Here is a 22,385-nt window from a genome sequence, read left to right as displayed (position 1 = left end):
AATTAACTGTGAAAAAAGAAGCAAAATAGAGACAGTGCGCCGTCCAAGTCAAGATGTGCAACATCGAGACCAGTTGAGCTGCCACGGCGTCGTGATTTATGGTCATGGTGTTGGACTGCCTAGTGGAGAATCTGTTTTCAGATCTCCATCGTGCCACAAATTTCTTTTCACAAAACTGTGAACTGTCCATCCGGTCATTGACGTGCCTGTTCGCTGTATCCAAATTTGTGGCTATGTCGTGGTGTAACCTCCGTTTGCAGTACCGAGGCGCAAGGAAGGGACCTCTAGACGTGTGTACCTCCTATTTGTTCTACACAAGTACCACATTTTATGACTTCAGCGTCCCGTTTTGAAAGTTTGGTCTCTTGCATTCCTTTGTTGTAACACAGTTCATACACATTCGTTTCTTTTCATTTCTGTGAGAGGTCTATGCAGCATCTCACATGTTCACAGTTTCTATCACACTTACTTGCGACGGTAATATATTCGTCTCACATAACTCATATTCTATAACCAATGTATAGCATGACAATTGCCAAGAGTACAGAAGGACCAACACGTCAGTAACAGGACGGAAAGTTCAAAATTTTGTGAAAAAAAATGTGTATGAAATACGATGGAATTTTGAAGACGCATCTGTCGTTTTTCAGTCCAACACCACGACCACACAACGTCGACGCTACGGTCGTTCAGTTTTTCTCGATGTTGCTTATGTTGAGCCTGGACCGTTCACTCTTTGTACACTCCTGGAAATTGAAATAAGAACACCGTGAATTCATTGTCCCAGGAAGGGGAAACTTTATTGACACATTCCTGGGGTCAGATACATCACATGATCACACTGACAGAACCACAGGCACATAGACACAGGCAACAGAGCATGCACAATGTCGGCACTAGTACAGTGTATATCCACCTTTCGCAGCAATGCAGGCTGCTATTCTCCCATGGAGACGATCGTAGAGATGCTGGATGTAGTCCTGTGGAACGGCTTGCCATGCCATTTACAAATGGCGCCTCAGTTGGACCAGCGTTCGTGCTGGACGTGCAGACCGCGTGAGACGACGCTTCATCCAGTCCCAAACATGCTCAATGGGGGACAGATCCGGAGATCTTGCTGGCCAGGGTAGTTGACTTACACCTTCTAGAGCACGTTGGGTACATGCGGACGTGCATTGTCCTGTTGGAACAGCAAGTTCCCTTGCCGGTCTAGGAATGGTAGAACGATGGGTTCGATGACGGTTTGGATGTACCGTGCACTATTCAGTGTCCCCTCGACGATCACCAGTGGTGTACGGCCAGTGTAGGAGATCGCTCCTCACACCATGATGCCGGGTGTTGGCCCTGTGTGCCTCGGTCGTATGCAGTCCTGATTGTGGCGCTCACCTGCACGGCGCCAAACACGCATACGACCATCATTGGCACCAAGGCAGAAGCGACTCTCATCGCTGAAGACGACACGTCTCCATTCGTCCCTCCATTCACGCCTGTCGCGACACCACTGGAGGCGGGCTGCACGATGTTGGGGCGTGAGCGGAAGACCTAACGGTGTGCGGGACCGTAGCCCAGCTTCATGGAGACGGTTGCGAATGGTCCTCGCCGATACCCCAGGAGCAACAGTGTCCCTAATTTGCTGGGAAGTGGCGGTGCGGTCCCCTACGGCACTGCGTAGGATCCTACGGTCTTGGCGTGCATCCGTGCGTCGCTGCGGTCCGGTCCCAGGTCGACGGGCACGTGCACCTTCCGCCGACCACTGGCGACAACATCGATGTACTGTGGAGACCTCACGCCCCACGTGTTGAGCAATTCGGCGGTACGTCCACCCGGCCTCCCGCATGCCCACTATACGCCCTCGCTCAAAGTCCGTCAACTGCACATACGGTTCACGTCCACGCTGTCGCGGCATGCTACCAGTGTTAAAGACTGCGATGGAGCTCCGTATGCCACGGCAAACTGGCTGACACTGACGGCGGCGGTGCACAAATGCTGCGCAGCTAGCGCCATTCGACGGCCAACACCGCGGTTCCTGGTGTGTTCGCTGTGCCGTGCGTGTGATCATTGCTTGTACAGCCCTCTCGCAGTGTCCGGAGCAAGTATGGTGGATCTGACACACCGGTGTCAATGTGTTCTTTTTTCCATTTCCAGGAGTGTATTTTGCTTCTTTTTTCACAGTTCAGTACACTTTCTTCCTCTTCTCATGCTCGATCTGCCGACAGTTTTTGACTATCCATCCACTGGGCCATTTTGCTACTAAATATGAGGGGGGTGCGAGTTTCCCTTGTCAGTCTGTACCTGTTGCCGCCTACTACTAACACCAACTCCCAACCGCGGAACAGGTCCGGCCTCTTCCTCACTCGGAAACAGCGATAAACCGAGTGAATCAGCGTGTCCTACGTGGACGCCAGTAAGAGAATTCGAAGACAGCACAACGCCGTCATGGCTCATTTCCCATTGGTTCTACTTTACCTGACACGTCGCCGAAATATCGCAGAACTTACTTCGTATTTCGCGTGACGAAATAGTTCCTCAAAGTGAAATAACAGGGAGTGACGTTATAACACTACCGTCCTCTACTGTTATAACATAACGTCACAACTGGAGGCAAATTGTATCACGAAATTATTTGTCAAAGCAATTATAGTATAAAGAAGCAGAGTAGTGTTACCCTCCGGAAGGAATTTTGATGTGTTGACCGTGATGTACCTAACGGAAGTGGCTTATAGGAAGGGAAAGTCACAATTACGTAAATATAAACGGTAACTAACAAAATTTACCTATGCACACTGTACTAATGATAAAGAAAACGGTCGCCAGCCTAATTAGGCCTAAGAATGAGTAACATTCCTATTCAAGAAAATGGAATGATTAACTTTAATGGACAACACAACCTATACTTTGCCACTCGAGAGTGCCACACTCTAGCACAAGCATATGTTAACGTGTTAACGTTAAGGTTGGAGCTGATAGTCAGAGCTGAAACAAACTATTGGCCTAAGTACAACAGATACTGACACACACTTTTGTCTTCAGTGCTCAGTCAAACAGGATGCTGTCAACAATATTACCATTAATATTCACCTTAGAATCATAAATTGGACATAGGTTAAGTCTCTCTCAGCTAAATACCTTTCAACTCAGAATACAATTTAAATGAAATGCACTGACAAACACTTTCTCACTGATCTATGACTGAAAGCAGTTATTGTAATCATAACAAATGGTGTATCTATCAAATGTTTCCTACTACTGAGCACAATAAACAAACTGTAGGTCCTGTTACACTAATGATAAGCACTTTCCTATACACATGGGGTCCTTATTTTAGCAAACATAACCATGAAACTTTCATCAGTAATTTGACCTGTTACTGCAGTAAGACACAAGTTAACATAAAACATTAGGAATTGACTAACCTGGTACAGTGGACAACAAGCTGTATTATTCATTTACTGAACAAAATTTTGTAGCCTCGGTATGAGTAAGTATTCCATTACCTTTGAAATGACATCAAATTGTTTTAAGGCCTAACTGAATTTATTTGCTTCTATATTTTCGATAATTCTTTGAAAGCCCACAGATTTTTAAGCAACACCTTTGATTGCTAAATTTACTTCAACAAACAGTTACCATGGCACATTCTTTATCCACATTAATTTTAACCAACACTTTTAATGTTTTAAAGAGGCCTTTTAATATAACATACTGGGCTTTGATATTCTTTCAATTAGGATACTCGGTAAGCACATTAATATGGGAAGGACCCTGCTGGATAAGTGACTGAAGATGAAAAATCAGGATAGGTACAAGAGTTCTGATATAAATTACCTTATATTTGAGTACACTGAAATATCCAATGAACTGAGCATTCATTGCACAATTCTGCTATTTCCTGGTCCCTTTTCAGTGATTGCGCAATGTGGTGGTGAGTGCATGTTGTTGGATGGAGGTGCAGATAGACAAGCTGGACTCTGTCATTTTTTGATGGTGAAGATAGATATTAATTTCAGAGTATTGCCAGCATATTAATCCATTCATCCGAGATTTTAACGCGTATTAAGACGGCACTAAAAGCCCCTCTCGGTACCAGCACAAATCACAACCTTCACGGGAGCTGTTAGCTGTTCAGTAGCTCGTCTCCGACTGACTCTTGGTTCCACTTTTCTATCCATGCCTACCACATTTTGCGGGCGCTACCCAGTTCCGTTCCCGAGGGGAACCACACCACCTTTTACATACAAAATAACTAGAAGCCCTAAATGAAGGTCAGCAGTTTACATAACAGCAAACAATCACTTTAAACAAAACATATCGTTTGCACATATTGGTAGTTCTACACAAAATTATTCAATTTTCAAGATACCCAAAGAGATTATATGAGAAAGAAAAAACATATCATTTGCTCATATTGTACATATTACAGAGATTGCACTTCCTACAATGTAAAAGACATCAAAGTTTTCAACTGAGACAAGAATATACATGCTTTATACAGTATTTAATTAATAATAATTACAAAATCTCAACGATATAATCTTGAATAAACAGAAAGCAAAAATGAATCAGCAAACAGTTAGGTAGGGTCTGAGCTGTGGTGTTACAACGTCACAAAACTCGTAGAGCGCCATGTCAACGATAGGTAACTTGTCTCGCGTGCTGGTGGCTTTAGCTGTTGGTCAAGGATCGATAGCTGTAGCCGTCACAGTAACGTCTCAGCAACAACGTTATAAAACGCCAAATTCAAGTTCTGCTGATGCATCAAAAACCTGGCACCGGAGAGTATATCTGCGAGAATGCTTCAGAAGATGACAAGCAATCAAGATAAATGAAACAACTAGATAACGGTGCGACAACAATAAATATAACAATGATGGGCGTGTGCTACTCACTCGTTAGTAGGAACACCGCAGCTGGAATCAAAGTACTCCTAAATGTACCAAACGCAGAAAAGGGGCAACATTTTTAGGAGACTGAGTAGGAGATTCGGAGAAAACTCAAAAAGAACTTGGCTCACTGAAACATGAAAGAAGAGAAAGTTATATTGTTCAGAAAGGTCCATAATAGACCCAATGAAAACACAAAGAGGGAGTATTTCCTCTTAAATGGAATGCAGCACAACCTAACTATTTTTAACTGCTGTGGAAGACCATATTCATTTACAGGTTGTCCATGTTTTGCAATGTCACTCACGTTAGTAAAATCTGTCCGACTCGAAAGGGAGCAAATTAATTGAAATAAAGCTATTATAAAGTGTCTGCTGGAATAGATGCAGGTGAACAGTATGAAACCTGAAAACCGAAGAAGACACATCATGCCATGAAAATGCCGAGTATACCAGTTCAAACACTTTACAACATTATAGGACGTCAAATCAAACACCTTTCAGCCCTCTAACTTCCGAACTGTTATTTTATTTACCCACCAGTTTCGGTGATATACTACGCCATCTTCAGGACCCTTATCGACTTGTAGCAAGATTCTAGCCTCGGTTCCGGTCAAAATGGGGGCCAGCATTAAAATATTGGTATCTGCAGACTTCTGCTTGATACAGAGATCACTTCAGGCTGCCAGGACATTAGGAAAAAATGGGCCTTTGTTCATTTAAACATGAAGTCTGATGAACAAATATATATGATAAGACAGTGATATTAACAGCCAGTAAAAACCGGCCGTTGTCCGTTGGTGCACATTCAGACAGAAGAACGCCTTGTTCAGAACCACAATTCAAGTGATAAAAATGTCAAATGAGCTGAAGAATATAAGGCAGATGTGTGAGACGTTTGTAAGACAGAGCTGAGGAAGACCTGTCTCACTGAGCACCTTCATTGACAGTAATGAGTTGAGAAGGACGCTCAAGAGAAACAAGGGACTGAAAGCAAAACCCGAAAGGAGGAAGCGGAATCTGCCAGAAAACTAATGAAAATTAGTTCAAATGAACTCTAATGTTGCCAGGATTTGGCTGAGGAAGAACTGTAAAGCACCAGAATTAGACTGATGTTAGAGATTGTCTGTATAGGAGTACTTAAACACCACAGAAACTAAATCGACGTCACAGTTTCGAAGTTGCCTCACGGTTAACTAACCGCACAAGATAAGGTATACCTTCATTTCCTCGTTGTGTGAATTATCTGTTGCAGGAGTAAATAAGACATACCATAGTGCTGAATCTCATTTCAATTTCAACTTCCGTTAGACGTAAATGTAGCTGGAATTTTTAAAAAAAGAGTTATCTTTGTCAACGTGTTCCGTGTAAATTAACATAAACTGAACCGGCAGAGGAAAGAAAGGAAGAAAAAAACCAACGCGAATCATTTGTATAAACTAACAAGCGTGGTGACTTACGGTTCTAGGCGCTTAAGTCTGGAACCGCGTGACCGCTACGGTCGCAGATCCAAATCCTGCCTCGGGTATGGATGTGTGAGATGTCCTTAGATTAGTTAGGTTTAAGTAGTTCTAAGTTCTAGGGGACTGATGTCCTCAGATGTTAAGTCCCATAGTGCTCAGAGCCATTTTCATGATTTTTTGACTTACTGGTAAGTCTTTGCACTCGCAAACTCTTCTAGTATCCCTGGCCACCCATACTTACGTTTCTCCGTGCTTTTCCTAAGCAGATACAAACTAATACCAGGACGTTTGTTCTGAAAAGGACGCGGCAGATTTCGTTCACTAGCCTTCCCCAACTACAGGTTTCCGTCTATCCGTAACGACCTCATCGTCCACGCAACATTAAGCGTAAGCTTTCTTTTATCACAACTGCTATCCTTTAATTATTCTGTGTGCGTCTTTGGATATTTGGTGTTGAACGCAGTCACTGTAAATCATTGTGAAATTGTGTTATGCCAAACAATTTCAATTAAGAATTGCTTAAAACGCCTAAACGCAATATAATGTAATTTAAATTGGTTTAGCCCATTAACCTTCTTGCGTCTGAGGATAACCAGTTCTCTTCACACTCTTCAGAGACGTAGGAGCCACATTTGACGAGAACATTACTTACTCGAAAGAGTGAGGCCAGCTATCACGTTGCAAGTTCTCGGAAGACTATTTATTCCATCTCTGCCCGCAAGTGGACAACAAAGCGACAACACGGCACGGGCGTACGGTGAGCAGTATCAGATAAAAGCTTATTAGTTCTTTGCAGACTGTACGTTTTCATTTCAGCTGTCAGAATACGCTTTGTTTGAGAGCACACAAGCTTTCTTTCACATTTCATTATTTTCTTTCTGAGAGTCATCCATCCCCCAAATAAGCAACCTTTGTAAACTCAGTTCCACTCCGCTAGCAGGTAGGTGCAGCTCCTATTGCACTTTCCACCCGTATTCTCTTTTGTACTGTAACAGAAAGGGACTTTTACGAATTTTATATTTGTTGGAGCGTAAACTTATTCTACTTTCCAAGCTACTCTTCTCTAAACTGTTACCTGCATGACAGAATACTTAGAAAACACAGCAGATACTTTTCTTAACATTCAATATATTCAAATGACATTCAACCGTCACAAAGACTTCATGTAAGTAACAGACACGCTTGTCAACAGGAAGTGAGGAAAAACTGAGAACATGGAAATGATGCTACAAGGACGATAAATATTAACTGTCAGTGCAAGAAAGTAGATTAGTAAATGTTATTAAATCCTTGTCATTCATCCTATAGGACAAAAGCTCAAAATTCGGGGAAGAATATTGGTAAGCTGTGGGAAAGAATAATAATACGCAATATGCAGAGGAAACGAGAGGAAACAATAAGAACAGATGACAAAGAACGAAATGTTCGTATTAAAAATAATACAGACATGCTGACTTGCAGTTCTATAAAAGAAATCGAAAAATCAATGACGATATTAAGACAATTTTTGAATAATGAGATTATGATTCAGGCTGGAAGGATACAAGTTATAAGATTCGCTGATGACATTGCTACCATTTGTCAAAGTGAAAAAAACCTTGCAGCATCTGTTGAACAGAACGAACATGGACTGAGAGTAAACTGAAGAAAGAAATTTTTTGGAAATTTGGGGTAAGGTCTTGTGGGACTAAACTGCTGAGGTCATCGGTCCGTAAGCCTACAGACTACTTAATCTAACTTAAACTAACGCTATGGACAACACACATACGCATGCCCGAAGGAGGACTCGAACCTCCGACGTGGGGAGCCACACGGACCGTGACAAGGCGCCCAAGACAGCACGGCAGCCCCGCGCGGCTAAACTGAAGAAGGACGAAGGCAATGAGGAGAAGCAGAGAATTTATTAAGTACAAAATTATGCTAAATAGTACAAAATTAAGCTGAATAATACCTGATGGACATCAAAACCAGACCAGCGCAGACGGCGGAGAGAAGTGTACTAGTATCAAATACAGCGCCTTAATAGGCCAAACTAATTCCAGAGAATGTACGTTTGGAGCACAGGATTGTATGGTGGTGAATCACGGACTGCAGCAACACTGGAAAAGCGTTCAAGATGTGGTGATATACAAGGATGACAGAATTGGGTGAACTTACTACGAGGGCAATTCAATAAGTAATGCAACACATTTTTTTCTGAAACAGGGGTTGTTTTATTCAGCATTGAAATACACCAGGTTATTCCCCAATCTTTTAGCTACACAACACTATTTTTCAACGTAATCTCCATTCAATGCTACGGCCTTACGCCACCTTGAAATGAGGGCCTATATGCCTGCACGGTACCATTCCACTGGTCGATGTCAGAGCCAACGTCGTACTGCATTAATAACTTCTTCATCATCCGCGTAGTGCCTCCCACGGATTGCGTCCTTCATTGGGCCAAACATATGGAAATCCGACGGTGCGAGATCGGGGCTGTAGGGTGCATGAGGAAGAACAGTCCACTGAAGTTTTGTGAGCTCCTCTCGGGTGTGAAAACTTGTGTGAGGTCTTGCGTTGTCACGAAGAAGGAGAAGTTCGTTCAGATTTTTGTGCCTACGAACACGCTGAAGTCGTTTCTTCAATTTCTGAAGAGTAGCACAATACACTTCAGAGTTGATCATTTCACCATGGGGAAGGACATCGAACAGAATAACCCCTACAGTGTCCCAGAAGACTGTAACCATGAGTTTACCGGCTGAGGGTATGGCTTTAAACTTTTTCTTGGTAGGGGAGTGGGTGTGGCGCCACTCCATTGATTGCCGTTTTGTTTCAGGTTCGAAGTGATGAACCCATGTTTCATCGCCTGTAACAATCTTTGACAAGAAATTGTCACCCTCAGCCACATGACGAGCAAGCAATTCCGCACAGATGGTTCTCCTTTGCTCTTTATGGTGTTCGGTTAGACAACGAGGGACCCAGCGGGAACAAACCTTTGAATATCCCAACTGGTGAACAATTGTGACAGCACTACCAACAGAGATGTCAAGTTGAGCACTGAGTTGTTTGATGGTGATCCGTCGATCATCTCGAATGAGTGTGTTCGCACGCTCCGCCATTGCAGGAGTCACAGCTGTGCACGGCCGGCCCGCACGCGGGTAGATCAGACAGTCTTGCTTGACCTTGCGGCGATGATGACACACGCTTTGCCCAACGACTCACCGTGCTTTTGTCCACTGCCAGATCACCGTAGACATTCTGCAAGCGCCTATGAATATCTGAGATGCCCTGGTTTTCCGCCAAAAGAAACTCGATCACTGCCCGTTGTTTGCAACGCACATCCGTTACAGACGCCATTTTAACAGCTCCGTACAGCGCTGCCACCTGTCGGAAGTCAATGAAACTATACGAGACGAAGCGGGAATGTTTAAAAATATTCCAAAAGAAATTTCCGGTTTTATCAACCAAAATTGGCCGAGAAAAAAAAGTGTTGCATTACTTATTGAACTGCCCTCGTAGATAACCGATGAAGGGGATGTCGTGAGAAACGGTGAAGAAAGATATATACGGAAAATAAGATGGCAGAAGATTATAGCACATGTATTAAGACGTCAGGATATTATTTACATGGTACCAGAGGGAGCAGTAAATACTGCAGGGGACATAGATGTGGAAGTAGATCCAGCAATAATTGAGGACGTAGGGTGCAAGTGGTAATCTGAAATGAAGAGTTTGGCACAGGAAGGGAACTGGTGGGAGATTGCATCACACCAATCAGAAGACAGATAACAAAAAAATTACAGTGTATCAAAACATCTCACAGCCAACTATGTGCGACTGTTGGAATCGCTCTTCACATTGCGTGGGTCAGTTGCAAAAATGGCTCTTAATTTATTCCTCACTCATTCAACAAAACACAAGGCGAAATACGTGGCCACAACTTTATAGGAAATATTTTGTTTCTTATTATTAACTACGTCTTTTCCTACCACTTTATTTTATTTTTCAAAAGTAGTATGTATTTCCGGGCGATGAAATTCATTGCTTCGTATCGTCAGCCACTCCCTCACAGAAGTTCTCAAACTTAATATCTCCAGTGAGATACCTGCGTAATCAGTAGGCCCCACACATAACCCTATCTACGTAGTGTACCGTGGGTGAGGAAACACTTCCCATTCAGTTGTGACAATCTGTGAAGTTGTTTAGAAAAGTAGTCACTAACCGCGCTGCCTGGATACTGCGAACGTTGATGAACCAGGACACAGAAGCAAGGAGAGTAATATCATTTAATTAGGTGCACTACATCAAAACGAAGTAATTGGAATTTTGGGGAAAGATTGCCGCTGGTAATGACGGACGGTTTCGTTCCATTGAATCTGCAACCATCGGAGTTTTTGATGTAGGAACAGAACATAAATATTCGACTATTCTACAAGAAGCGCACAGGAGCCATGGAATTCTGTTCCAAAAACATATTTCGAAACATTTGGCTCGGTTCAAATGCCTCTGAGCACTATGGGACTCAACATCTGAGGTCATCAGTCCCCTAGAACTTAGTACTACTTAAACTTAAGTAACCTAAGGACACACATCCATGCCCGAGGCAGGATTCGAACCTGCGACCGTAGCGGTCACTCGGTTCCAGACTGAAGCGCCTAGAACCGCACGGGCACACCGGCCGGCTAAAAACATTTACTTAGAACTACTTAAACATAAGTAACCTAAGGACACACATCCATGCCCGAGGCAGGATTCGAACCTGCGACCGTAGCAGTCACTCGGTTCCAGACTAAAGCGCCTAGAACCGCACGGCCACACAGGCCGGCTGGAAACATTTACTTAGCGGATTAAATGCACTTCTCGACACCTTTCAATGACGTTCTCCATTTGATCGCCTTTTCCAATCTCGTTCAAGTGTAAAACACGTCGAGAGGACCGTAGCTCCGGTAGCGGTAGTGAAAGACTTGTCTACAATGAGAGACGTCTCGAAGTATCCGCGTAACACTTGCCTGCTGTTCAGACCTACCAGTAACAAATCTAGCAGCTCGCCTATGAATTGCTTCGATTTTTTCTCTAATGCGACCTGGCACGGATCCCAAACACTCGAACAATACTCACCAGCGGGTCTCACTAGTGCCCAGTATGAGATCTCCTTTACAGATGAACTACACTTTTCTAAAGTGCTCCCAATAAACCTAAATCGACCAATCCTCTTTCCCACTACAATCCTTACATGCTCGTTCCATTTCACATCGATTCGTAACGCTACGCCCAGTTATTTGATAGACGTGACTGTGCCGTGCAGCGCATTACTAAAAATGGTTCAAATAACTCTGAGCACTATGGGACTTAACATCTATGGTCATCAGTCCCCTAGAATTAGAACTACTTAAACCTAACTGACCTAAGGACATCACACAACACCCAGCCGCCACGAGGCAGAGAAAATCCCTGACACCGGCGGGAGTCGAACCCGGGAACCAGGGCGCGGGAAGCGAGAACGCTACCGCACGACCACGAGCTGCGGGCAGCAGCACATTACTGATGTAGCACCCGAACAACATGGGTTTTTTTCGCACTCATCTGCACTAAATTACATTTTTCCGCATTTAGAGCTATCTGCCACTCATCACACAAAATAGAAATTTTTTCTAAGTCATCTTGTATCTTCCTACAGTTATTCAAAGACAACACCTCCCCATACACCACAGCATCATAAGCAAACAGCCGCAGAATGCTGCTTAGCCTTTCCGCCAGATCAGTTATGTGTGCAGAACATAACAGCAGTCCTATCACACTTCCCTGGTTCACTCCTGACGATACACTTGTCTCTGATGAACACTCGCAGTCGAGGACGACACACTGGGGTCTGTTACTTAAAGGGTCTTCGATCCAGTCACATATCTGAACCAATTCCATACGATGGTACATTCGTACAGTCTGTAGTGGGCCACCTTGTCAAATGCTTTCCGCGAATCTAGAAATATGGAACTAGCCTATTGCGCTTCATCCATAGACCGCAGTATATCATGTGAGAAAAGGCAAGTTGAGTTTCGCACGAGCGATGCTTTCTGTAAGCTTGCTGATTCCTCGACGTAAACTCCGCGGGGTCAAGAAAATTTACTTTATTCGAACTGAGAAAATGTTCACGGATTCTGTAACAAACCGGTTTTAAACATATTGATCTGTAATTTTACCGGTCCATTCTTTTTCCCTTATTATGTACAGGAGTCGCCTACGCTTTTCTACAGTCGCTTGGGACTGAGCGCTGGATGAGAGATTGGCGATAAATGTAAACTTCTCGTAAGTAAGGACCCAGTGCTGTAGAGTACTCTTTGTAAAATCGAACTGGGATTCCGTCTGGACGAGGTGAATTATTTGCTTTCAACCCCTTCAGTTCTTTCTCTACACCAGCGATGTTTATTACTTTGGCTTCTCTAAGGCTTCTCTATGCTATGGTCAAATGAGGGTATTTTTGTGCAATTCTCCTGCCTGAATGATTTCTTAAATGCGAAATTTAAAACTTCAACTTTTGCTATCTCCTACTGCCACACCAGACTGATCAACGAGTGCTGGATAGAGGCCTTTGATCCAGTTAGTGATTTGGGGTAGGAACAGAATTTTCTCAGCTTCTCGACAAGATGTTTTGCTAAGGTATGATGGTATTTGCTGTAAGCTTTGCACATCGATCCTTTTACTGGCACAAGTATTTCTATTTGCCTGTCGCCGTTTAATACAGCGTCTGCCTCCTTAGCGTGTTCTGAAATTCGTTGGTGAGCCGCAGTGGATGTTTTCCATCTTTAATCCACTTACTCGGCACATACTTCTCCAGACTACGGTTTGCAATCCGTTTAAACTTTGCCCTCTACTTTTGGCGTACTGGATCTAAATGAAGTCAGTTTCTCGTCTAACTGAAATGTTAACAACTGTCTGTCTGGTCTTCCTAGCAGATATACTCTCCTACTCTTCTTGCGTGATTTATTAACTATAGTAACGAAAGTCGATATGATGAGATCGTGACCACTAATCCTTGCCTCTATACTGACGCCGTCTGTTAGGTCTGGCCTGTTTGTAGCTACCAGGTGTAAAATATTTCCATTGCATGCAGGCTTTCGAATTAGCTGCTCATTACAGTTTTCGAAAAATGTGTTCAAAAGAACTTCTCAAGATTGTCTGTCTGTACCCCCGATAATAAATCCATAGACGTCCCAGTCTATACTCTTTTGTTTAAAGTCGCCTCGAACTAACGTTGCACGTAGGATGTGAGGTCCGCCAGTTATGCAAAACATCGTTTTTTTCTCAGCACCAGTGGGTACATCTTACAATTTTAACTGCAAATACGGTAAACACAAGGAGCTGCAAATCCAAATGGTGAATAATGTTGCATGATCGGGGTTCACGTTCTCTAAACGGCTCTAGCATAGTCATAGCGGAATCAGATGGACCATAAAAACATCCGACAGTTAACTTCATTTCATCTAGACCTCTTTTACGTGACCAGATAAGTTCAGTGTCACACTCAAATTCGATCTCACAAGCGACAATATTTTCGTTAGTGGCAACGAACACACACCCTCCTATGACATTTAATCTGGTTCTTTTAATTTATTTTCTATACTTTCCATCAATTGCTAAATATCTCAAAGATCCCTATTTCGGGTATCAGCCAAATTTCGGCGCAGAGAATAATGCAAGCGCGAGATGTTTCCTGGAGGGAGGGGCACTAAATTCGAGAACTTTGTTACGAATACTTCGGCAACTTACTGATAAAATCTTCAAAGTGGAATTGTCTTTACTCTGAATGCGAACTTATTTCGCTAACTGTGAGTCATCTGACGCTTGTTCGTCAGAGAACCTCAATTACTGCCTAGGCTAACACTACCCCATATGACTCCACAAGCTCTCTGCTACCCGAGTAGCCGCTTCTTTTGTGTAGTGCACCGCTGACCTATTATGGATAGTCCTACAACTGCCAAAAAGATAACACAGGTCCAGAAATTTGTAGCAGAGACCGTAACAAAGTCGATGAAGCCACTGGTTGAGAACATTTATACTGCTACAAACCAGAGGACCAAGATCGACTCTGGAAACAATGCTGAAAATTGTGAGCTCTACTTGCACCCTGTTTACGGGTTCAGCAGCTTTCACCTCCTCCATCAGCCACCTGTATGAACTGACGATGGCCTCAGAATCCACGCGACTGGCATCTTAGTTGCTTCTGTGTGCTGCAACTTGCAAACGATTGCAAACTGCACACCCAGCATCCGCAGGCCAGATCTCCTCCACACCTCGAATGAGACCCCTGGCGTACACGCCGAGTGCACATTGGCTTCCGTTCAGGCCCTGAACTCTGTCTGCCTTAAGGTCTCCATGATATACATAACGTTGGAGCTCCTGAGAACTAGTCAATCCCCCCCCTCCCCACCTATCCACTCAAAGGGTGAATGAGCGAGGCCTGAAGGCCAGCCTTCACATTTGCCCTCCGGCTCGAGTGACGCGAACGCGTTGCAGCCCGCCACCTATCCTATGGCGCACTGGGAGGTACCTAGGCAGCAGAGGCCGTGAGCGAAACAAGCGTCGCCTGCTGTGTCTCATGCAACGTGCCAGATTGTCCGCCACCGCTATACCATGAGGCAGCAGCCTGAAGTAGACTGACCAAAGCAAAACGCGCATTCAGCTGTTCCCCCACTGCGGCTAGCTCCTCCGGCGTCCACACACTGCATTTACATATCCAACCAATCCCACCATTACTAACTTAAGAACAGGCTGTAATAGCACAAGCAGAAACATAGATATGCACCTTGCTAACCTCCTAACATTTCACCAATGGAGTCTGACACCTTATGAGCTGTGAAACTTGCTTTGCAACAGAAATGAAAACTGCGCTACAGGCTCCCTAACAACACTCGACAGTTACAAAAACACGAGAATAAAACTCTTAAACGGAGCAAAAAAAGGCAGGCACGGAATTTAAGAAATATACTACAAAGAAAACGCAGATCAAGCTACATACGTAACTTGTCCTTTACAGGTGTGTACCAGACGACAATAAGAGCCTATCTATGTTAATCCTTTGAATAACGTTGCGAAGCGATTGGTTTGGTGACGTGTCGATTACGCGCCGTCTTTGCACCATTATATGCAGATTAGAGTTTTTTGTAAGTTGAACCTTGCAATCTAAACGTCTTGTCACGACGTTAGTTCACTGCTTTTGTACAATGCAAAACATTCTGTTGCGTTATACATCGTATTATCACGGTCCACGGTCACCAGCCTTTTCCAGTATCCAATGACGAGTCTGCAGAGGCGTTTCGGCCACGTAGGAGGTTTGACGTTAATGAACACTGATATTAGTGACATATATTTCTTTATCGTACTGCACTTGTGGTCATTGTGGTGCATCCCGACTCTGAAAGGTACTTTTCGGATGATTGGATTTCAGACATTTTCTTTTGCAATAAGTATTTCTTTTCGAGGGATACATTACATTGGTGACTCCGACACGACGTAACGTAAGTTATATGTACATTATATATAAATTTTATTATTATCAACGAAATCATAAAATATCATTGGAAACAAACAACAACGAAAATATGCAGTTGGAAGAATTAGAAAATATCTAAAATTATTGGATGTTTGCTGTCTAAGCTACGTTGTAAAAGAAAGGGAAGGATTGCGTTGTCTATTGGCCTTTGCTTGCACGTAGAATGAACTCGTATATGAACTGTACTCACTCGAAACAAGTATTGTTTGGGGGATTAAATTTTGCAAATTTTATTATTGAAGTTAGCTTTAACAATAGTAAGAACCTTATTTGTACAAGATGTCGGAGTTCACGTTGAAGCACGTGTAATAGTGCAGCGATGGTTCAAAAATGGCTCTGAGCACTATGGGACTCAACATCTTAGGTCATAAGTCCCCTAGAACTTAGAACTACTTAAACCTAACTAACCTAAGGACATCACACACACCCATGCCCGAGGCAGGATTCGAACCTGCGACCTTAGCAGTCTCGCGGTTCCGGACTGCAGCGCCAGAACCGCTAGACCACCGCGGCCGGCTAGTGCAGCGATGATTTACTTTTTTAACTCAGTAATGTCATATTCCAGGATATTCCGATCACCACTGCTCATCATTTGTGTGCTGATATTAATTTGGATCACAGGATTTCATACACGTGCTTCAAGTCATTTTACGTGATATGGAGAATTGTCCAAAACGGAACCAGAAACACTACACGAAGTAAAATTTGGAGGCGATGAGAGTGAACTCATTGTTTCTCTATAGATGCTGTAGGTGCTTCACCTTGTAAAACTGAATTATGTGCTGAGAGCGAAGTAGTTAATCCTATGATTAGTCCCGCAATCAGCCAAGTGCAAGATGATAAACCAAATGTTGACCAAAATAAATCAACTCCGTGACGAGAAGTCAGGCAAGTTTAATTAAATGTTCACTAAAAATGATAAATTTCGTGAAGAAATTTCTACCATGTACAAATTTTATTTCTCCTCAAATAACAACTATACCAAAATGAGATATTGACTCAAAAAAATTCCATAACCACTGAAGTCACCGCATCGAAAGACGCATACAAGAGCCTGCCCGAAACAATGAAACATTGTCGAATAGGCAAGTACAAACCAAAGTGTCTGTTCGAAAGCTAGATATAAAGGTAGAGGCTAAGATTAAACTTCAGTCTGACACAAAAAGACAAAAATTTTCAAGGAATATTATTCGACATGGGTTCCAAATAGGGAAACCCATATTAATGGAAGATTAGATTAAGAATTGATAAACATAGTGCAGCAATCAGCTAATGAAATTTCATGTCAGGATGGTGCTTCCGAGAAGTTACCGAGCCGGAAGTGAACATTAGCTGAAAATTGACTGGAATCACAAGACAATAATGACATTGCCACGTAGATAAGTTCTATTTCATGCATTCTTGTGGGAAACGGACAGTTTCAGATGTTCAAAGCTATTAAAAACGATAACGATAATAACAGTGATAACAGTGCCATGGCACACTTATCTCTACCGGGCTTAAAGTTTTCTTGTCACTGCACGTGAAAAGACGATAACGTTAGTCTTGTGATGCTACCAAAGCCACCACCATTATGCTATATTCGGCACGTAGAACACGGGCCAACAAATCTCGAATTGAGCACAGAAGGTAACAAATACCAAATCAGTTACTATCTCGTGAACTGGAACAACGCCATGATTATGACAACCACGAAAACAAAATAAAAAATATATGAAAAAACACATTTTTGTATGGAATTTTAGCACTTAACTGTTCTTTTAATTTGAACTAGTGAAGGAACCATGTCACATAATATTCAAAATAACAGAATTAGTGCGACCATTGGCAGTAAGCTGTGGGATGAATTGGGGCCAATGAAGATAATACAGTGAATCTGCTACGTTATAAAAATAGCAAGGGTGTCAGGAAGAACTAACTGCAGGCCATTTTAAACGTTATGTTCAGAATCAAGAGAAGGTCCGGGTCACCAAATTGCAGTTGTGGGAAAGGCACTAACTATGGTTGTATTGGACACGGTTGCCATGGTGAGTGCTATATCGTCCAATTTGTTCAGTACGACCCACATATCCAGTACATAACTGTAGAAGTATTGGAGCTATTAGTGTTTAACTATCTTCGAAACGAGTGTCATTTGTGACTTTTTCCAAACGGTTGCAACGTTTTGTTGACGAAGTGACCAACGATTAATTACTGCTAGCAGTGGAACATGTTTCTTCGTGTACGCTATTGAAGCGGAATCACATCACTAATCGTGTCCTTTCTTCAAACGATTCCAGTTGATTTTACATTTTGTGGTCATTTATTGCAATATCTTTCATTTTTATTTTCGGTTGGCGAACGATAACCTGTTCCATGCATTTCTTCAGTGCAGTAGTTCGGAAAACAAAATTTCGTATTTCGGCCTTCTCTGTGGCATCGCCTGTTTCGGTGGGAGTCTCTGATTGAGTGTAGCGATTATATTGATGCGGCGGTATCTGACTTGATGGAAGACCTGAACTACTCAGAATCATCCATAAAATCTGACGAGCAACTTTTATTGTCGAATTCATTAAACCGTTCTTGAACGGTATTCGTTACGCTTATTTGGGCTTCGGCCAGCTTTTGTTCGCCTAGAAGGCTTCGGCTTCGATTGCACGAGAAAATGGTTTCAGCACAAAAACTAAAACCAGTCGCCAAATAAATACGGAAATTTTTTGCAACATCAGACGGTATTCTTCTATTCAACAAACTGTTGCAGAGCAGCAGCGCTCGCCACATATGGGGAAAAGTATAATAACCTTCTACAATGTCTAATGATACACTGCTCATGTTTCACATACAACACATGCTAGCCCGGTACATTTACGTGTGAGGCACATTCTAAAATAATCTCGAGTAATCACTGTTGATACATCAGTTTTCGTCTCCTGAAATGAATGTCTGATTTCTGTTGCTAAGATAACATGAAATTTCTTACCTGCTAATTTTGCTAAGAAGAAATATTTTTGTACATTTCTTGACATTCATTTTAATATTTGTAACTGTTACGTTTTACGAACTATAGGGTCACAAATTCCATCTTACTTGAAACTTTCTGATTACCAGAACATCTAAGACCTGGTCCTTATTAAGTATTCAGCCTAATTATCAAAAAAGTCCAGTGTCGCGCTATTAGACTCTCCGACCTTTTCATAAGTTTTAGTTTCCCAGTCAATAGCTAGCAGGTTGTACGCTCCTGATACCGTCACTGTATGACAGAAAATTAAAGCGTTATACTCTCCAGTATTTCTTTGAAGCACTGCCAATACGGTCTCGAGATGGCTGGTATCAGGGATGTCTTACACTTTGAAACATCCCCTTAGAAAAAATTTACAAATGACAGTGCTGGAAAACTTCTACGTTATTTGATTTTCAAACAGCTGAGCAAAACTGAACGTTCTCAGACATTTCTCACTTTACCTATTCTGATCAACACTAAACTGACACACAATATTTTTAGCGCAACGCAATCTGACTTTCAATAATCCCTACAAAAGAATGGACCTGACTAACAATAAGAAGGGACGTCGAACAGATGTGCAGAACTATAGACCTATATCTCTAACGTCGATCAGTTGTAGAATTTTGGAACAAGTATTATGTTCGAGTATAATGACTTTTCTGGAGACTAGAAATCTACTCTGTAGGAATCAGCATGGGTTTCGAAAAAGACGGTCGTGTGAAACCCAGCTCGCGCTATTCGTCCACGAGACTCAGAGGGCAATAGACACGGGTTCACAGGTAGATGCCGTGTTTCTTGACTTCCGCAAGGCGTTCGATACAGTTCCCCACAGTCGTTTAATGAACAAACTAAGAGCATATGGACTATCAGACCAATTGTGTGATTGGATTGAAGAGTTCCTAGATAACAGAACGCAGCATGTCATTCTCAATGGAGAGAAGTCTTCCGAAGTAAGAGTGATTTCAGGTGTGCCGCAGGTGAGTGTCATAGGACCGTTTCTACTCACAATATACATAAATGACCTTGTGGATGACATCGGAAGTTCACTGAGGCTTTTTGCAGATGATGCTGTGGTGTACCGCGACGTTGTAACAATGGAAAATTGTACTGAAATGTAGGATCTGCAACGAATTGACGCATGGTGCAGGGAATGGCAATTTAATCTCAATGTAGACAAGTGTAATGTGCTGCGAATACATAGAAAGAAAGATCACTTATCATTTAGCTACAAAATAGCAGGTCAGCAACTGGAAGCAGTTAATTCCATAAATTATCTGGGAGTACGCATTAGGAGTGATTTAAAATGGAATGATCATATAAAGTTGATCGTCGGTAAAGCAGATGCAAGACTGAGATTCATTGTAAGAATCCTAAGGAAATGCAATCCGAAAACAAAGGAAGTAGGTTACAGTACGCTTGTTCGCCCACTGCTTGAATACTGCTCAGCAGTGTGGGATACGTACCAGATAAGGTTGATAGAAGAGATAGAGAAGATCCAATGGAGAGCAGCGCGCTTCGTTACAGGATATATTAGTAATCGCGAAAGCGTTACGGAGATGATAGATTAACTCCAGTGGAAGACTCTGCAGGAGAGATGCTCAGTAGCTCGGTACGGGCTTTTGTTAAAGTTTCGAGAACATACCTTCACCGAAGCGTCAAGCAGTATATTGATCTCTCCTACGTATATATCGCGAAGAGACCATGAGGATAAAATCAGAGAGATTAGAGCCCACACGGAAGCATACCGACAATCCTTCTTTCCACGAACTATACGAGACTGGAATAGACGGGAGAACCGATAAAGGTACTCATGGTACCCTCCGCCACACACCGTCTGGTGGCTTGCGGAGCATGGATGTAGATGTTGATGAACCTTGTGATGACTGGGTGTTGTGTGCTGTCCTTAGGTTAGTTAGGTTTAAGTAGTTCTAAGTTCTAGGGGACTGATGACCATAGATGTTAAGTCCCATAGTGCTCAGAGCCATTTTTTTAACAATAACATATACCTTCCATGAATCACTTACCTCACAAAAATCTTCGTTACTCTAACTACTGCAATACAGCGAGCGCCAATACTGCCAGCTAAATAAAAGATACTAACTACTGAAGGCACTAACTACTGATAAGCATAGTTAGCAACTGAAACAGTTCATGACATCCAATCTAACAAATTTCCTTTTTCTGACGGACACACGTCCAGATGGTCCGCTCTCAAAACTCTGCCATCTCTCTTCCTACATCCACCACCGCTGGCGGCTCACCTCCAATTGTGCAACATTACGCGCTGTTCACATCCAGCTGCCCAACACTACAATAGCGAATATTCCAACAATGCCAACCAGCCACAGACTGCACACAGCACAGACAGTGATTTTCATACAGAGCACTACGTGGCGTTACCAACATAAATACCTAAATAGCCTACTTACATAAGGGCGCTACGTGGCGTTACCAACATAAAAACCTAAACAGGATACTTACAACTTCCTCGTCCATGCTGCTAGGGTTTGTAGAGGAGACTTAGCAAGTGGACTTTTGACGAGTAACCCACATCATGAAATGTACGGTTTGGATGTAAACTGAGTTTGAAGATAGAACTATTTTTAAATGTTCCCCTTCTCTGTACGCAGACAGAAGAGACAATGAGCTCTGTCATGTATGCCGTACAGGAGCTGCTCCACATGGTGGTCACGAGTGTCTGTGAAGTATAGGGGTTGTAGAAAAATACGGTAACACCGCGAAAAATGGATGCTTGAGTAGCTGTCATTGTGTTATACGAGAGCCAAGACAATTCGAATGTGAGAAGATTGCTGATGCTCGCATCTGGGTGCTTCCGTGACCATGGTAGCCGCAGTGTTTCGTGTTTCAAGAGGCTTCACATCGAAGATGTATTCCGCATACAGGGAAAGTGGAAAAACACCATCCGCTATGTCCAGTACGGACGAAAGTGCGTGCTGAGTGATCGTTACAGACGGTCGTTGATGACGATTGTGACGAGAAAGAAGATGACGACTGCTGCAAAAGTCTGTGCTGAACAGAATATCGACTTCGCGAACTCTGGCAGCAGTAAACCAACGCTAATGACCTCCGTAAGCAGGAAATCGCAGAAGGAGCTGGGATTATAAAACCGCTCATCAGTGACACGAATGGACTAAAGCTAAACGTGGTGCCGGTCCCATAATAAGATCAGGACTACGGAGCGGTGGAAGAAAATCATTTGGTTCGATGAATCGTGTCTACACCGTCGAGTTTACGTTCCAAGAGTGAAACATGGCGGGCGTTCGATGATTATTTGGGCAGCCTTATCTTGGTATGCCATGGGCCCCACGATTATTCTGCTAGATCGCATTACTGCAAAAGATTATGTTACCATTTTGGCTGATGAGGTACATCAGATGGTACAACGTATGTTGCTCAGTCATGATGCTGTGTTCCAAAGTGATAGGGCCCCTGTTTACACAACTCGCATTACCCACGTCTGGTCTTGTGAGCAGCACGAGGATGCACTGTCGCATCTCTCCTGGCTACAGC

Source organism: Schistocerca cancellata, chromosome 6, assembly GCF_023864275.1.
Source record: "Schistocerca cancellata isolate TAMUIC-IGC-003103 chromosome 6, iqSchCanc2.1, whole genome shotgun sequence".
NCBI classification, from domain to species: Eukaryota; Metazoa; Arthropoda; class Insecta; order Orthoptera; family Acrididae; genus Schistocerca; species Schistocerca cancellata.
Note: the sequence above shows the minus strand (reverse complement) of the source record.